Here is a 4,226-nt window from a genome sequence, read left to right as displayed (position 1 = left end):
AGAAGGTCGTTGTCCTGGCAACGAAGGTCAAGGGTCACATGGTTAGGCGGGGCTTGGAGTATCCTGGTGCTAACAATCAGCAAGGACTCAGAAGCTCAAAACAAATTCTATAAACAGACAGAACACCATGCATAGCATCTAGCAAGATAGTCGAGTTTCTAGGTGTGTTAAGAGCAAACAATACATCTAGCAAGACAATCCAGGTTCTGGGTGTGTTAGGAGTTACTGATATGCCTAGCAAGATAGTCCAGGTTCTAGGAGTGTTAGGCAGCGTTTTGTTGCTGTGATAAAGTAGAGAGTACAGTGTGTGGTTCAATAACTTCCCTGCTGTGGGCTCAGGAAGTGACCAGGAAGGGGAGAGAGATCTCTCTTGAGCATCACTTGAGCCCAGGAGGTGGAGGTGTGCCTGGGCAGCATAGCCGGGTTCTTTCTCAAAAGTGAAATTACAAAAATAAAATTGAAAAGTTGGAAGTGGAAAGAAGAAAGGAAAAAAAGAACGGGCTTTCTTCCTCCTATGACTGTATATGTTTTCAAACAACCATAAGGTGGTTGTAGACCACACCCCTGTAGTGCTAGGAAACTGATCTGTCTTACACATTCCAAACATGCCTCTGCCACCAAGCTACTTCCCCAGCCCTGACATTTATCTAAAATCAAGAATACTCTTACTGAACATTACGGAATGTTCTAGCCAATGCAATCAGATAAGAAAAAGAAATGAAAGATGAGCACATTGAACAAAGAGAAATAAACAGCTACTAAAATAGTACAGCAACTTTTTGGAAAGACAGATACAGGCTAAACATACAACCTTGCAACTGGCCTGCATCTCCATTCTTTCGTATTTATTCAAGAGAACTAGGAATGTATGCTCACACAAAGATAAGCACATGAATATTTATAGTAACATTAATTGAATGATCCTAAACTGTGAGCAACCCAAGAACTATGAATTCAAGAAGAAATGGAAAATTGAAGTATATTGTAACACGGACTACAGCTTAGCAATGAAATGTAACAAAGTATTAACACACATGACAATAGAGGTGAATTTCAATGGCATTAAGTTGACTGAAAGAGGTCAAACACCGAAGACAAGACTACACACTTTATGAATTTCCTGTAGTAATAAGAAAGTCATCATTGGTCTGGAAAATGGATTACCCATGACAGAGGTACTAGGAAGCCCTGGCAAGGCATTTACTGTGTTGTTAACAGTGGTGTTGCTCAACACCTGCTGGAAAACTTAATCTTCTTAGGTTTAGTTTTCACTTAGGTAAAACAGAGCACTGACCTTACTGTTTAGACAGTACATGGGATAATTTCCAACTACAAATTCAGTGTATGAGGAGCCTTGGGAGGAGGAAGGTAAGAGCAGAGCGTGTCTAGAGGGCAGAGATGGAGAAACCAGCCAGTGAGAAACAGCTCAGTGTCTAGTCTAGTAGTAACATAGAGAGGCTCGAGGGTAGAAGGGCTAAGGGCGGAGTCATAGAAGAATGTCTGCCACACAGGGCTTCTGCCTGTGCTGATGGGGCTCCTTGAAGGCTTACAGGAAGCTTAGATTTTCATTTGAAGTCCTGAGAGTAATCAAAAAGACAACACAAAGTAGTGCATCATGGAGCTTGTTGGCAAAACTAAATGCAATAGTTTTGGTTTTTGTTTTTTGTTTTCTTTTTTGATGAGTACAAAGTGCACAACCAGATCAAAGAGTGGATGGAGAAAGAATATTCCCTGTATGATGTTTCCCTAGGCAAAGGGAATCGAGGAGCTTTTACTAGGGAAATTCCCACAGACTCATGTAAGAAAGACTTGTCATCGCACTTACTGTCACACGTAGAGGCAGACACATTCGCAAGCATGCTCAGTTGGAGATCATGCATTGCATTTTCAAAAAACATGGCAGAATGGAAACTGGATGGAGAATTTTATACTATAATGAGCAAAACTGATGGTAGGTCCCCTAAGGAAGTTGGTAGGTACCTGAGTGTTTGAACTGGAAACAACTCTATGCAAAAGAGAAGCCTGTGTTGGGGCTAGAGACAGCTCAGTGATTAACCATGTTTATCACCAAGTGCTTGATGCTCTTCCAGGGGACCATAGCTCAGTTTCCAGCACCCATGCCAAGTGGCTCAAAACCTCCTGTAGCTCCACTTTTAGGGGAATATTATGCCTGTTTCTAGCTTTGGGCACCTATATTTCTGGCATCCATTACATATACATGAATGGACATGTATACACACATACTTACATCAAACATACACACAATCAATAAATACAATTGACTTCAAAAATTGGGTTCTGATTTATAATCTATATAATATAAATGTATTTTAAATATAAGAAATACAATATACTCTAGTGAGTAGACAGGAATAATCGTAGCTGAAAATTGTGATAAGAGCTGTCTATCAAGGGCAAATATAGGAAGGAATGAGGATGGGGAGGTTGGGTTTTTCACTTTGTTTCCCTGAGGTGATCTGGAACTCATTATACCCTGAACTCATGGTGATTCACCTGCCTCTGATTCCCAAGTGCCACATTACCACACATTTTCTTCCTCCCCTCCTCCTTCTTTCTTCCTTTCTTTCCATTTCCTTCCCCCTCTCTCCTCCTTTCTTTCTTTCTTTCTTTCTTTCTTTCTTTCTTTCTTTCTTTCTTTCTTTCTTTCTTTCTTTCTTTCTTTCTTTCTTTCCCTCTTTCTCTGTTGAACCAGAGCCACACAGTGCCTTTCCAGCATTGAGTAACTTTGTTCTGACTTCAGATAATCCAAGAGGTTAAATAGGCATTTGAAATATAGAACTGCCAGAACACAGAGATAGAAAAGAACAAGCCATGTGCCAGCAGATTCATTTCCTAACTCAATGTACCAAAGTACCAGATCTAAGAACTTACCTAAGGGAAACCTGTCATTTCACAGTTCTAGAAGTTACAGTTGGAGATACAACTGATCCTGATAAAGGCAGGACTGATACTGATAATGGCTTCAGGGGGAGTCTGCCTGACTTTCCTTGGGGGAAACATTTATCTACTTACACCCTCCCCCATACAGGGTGCTAATACAGCAGAGACTGGACTTCCTCCAAGTCCATCTGAGTGTGCATAAGTTTGCTGGGGTTAATAACAGAAGAGTGGGTGACTCACAGATGACTTTGCTAACAGGGAGCTTCCTGAGTAACAGCTACACTTCCAATGAGTCCACCCCAGTTATCTATTAACCCTTCTATAGCTCTGATAGCTCTCCAAAGGATTGCATGGAGGCTCATGAGCACCAGGAGCTTTGTGAGCTTGGTAAACTTTGTGAGCTTCCTCCTTCTCTCCTTGAGTGCTGAGGTCCAGCCTCAGCCTGAGAGAGGGTCCAGAGGAAGGGATGAACTGGAGCAGTGGAGGAATGACTGCGAGTCAGTGATGGATGCAAGCTGACAGCTCTGTAATCCGCTTGAGAGAGCTGTGTCTTGCCAAAGACAGCCAAACCTGTGCCAAACCAAAGCCCAGCCTTTTATTTACTATGATTGCATAAGCTACTTCCTTAGAAATTGCATAACATTTTAATTAATAAACATTTAATACCCAGGTTCCCCTTTGATCATTCCACAAATCATTGGTTTATGACCTTAGCCCCTTGACCCTTAGAAACAGAAATAGAAATACAGGACACATTCAAGGCAAATGAAACAGAGAGCAAGTGCATTTTTTTTTTTTTTTTTTTTTTTTTTTTTTTTTTTTTTTTTTTAGCATAGCAAGTCCTATGTGGTTCTCTGGGCACAGCACTTGTGGTTGCCAAATCTAGACAAAGAGACTATTTTTATGTGAGAAAGTTAGCTTTAAGTATAGCACCTTTTATAATTTTCCTTGCAATTTAGTGACTCTTGTTTATGCCAATGCAAGCAGCATTGAAGCTCATTTTTATAGTTCTTAGCTACCTTAATATTTTAAATTTTAAATTTTAATTTTTTTCTTTTTTGTCTCAGTAACTCCAAGTCTTATTATTGGAAAGTATTAAGCAATCCCAGAAAGTAGGAATATCATTAAACCTTCATCTTTTTTCTTGATATCAGACTTTTGTCCATCCCCAACTTCTATTTGGATCACACATACAACTACCTCCTTTAGGGAGTAGAATACCTGGATCAAATGTAGTTGTTGATGGCTTCAGTGGAGGAGACCACCATTTTGTCACTAATATTATCTTACCGTCTACCTGAGCCTTGGTTTTTATTTTTGTTTTT

Source organism: Mus pahari, chromosome 5 (assembly GCF_900095145.1).
Source record: "Mus pahari chromosome 5, PAHARI_EIJ_v1.1, whole genome shotgun sequence".
Classification (NCBI taxonomy): Eukaryota; Metazoa; Chordata; class Mammalia; order Rodentia; family Muridae; genus Mus; species Mus pahari.
This window is presented reverse-complemented; position numbering follows the sequence as displayed.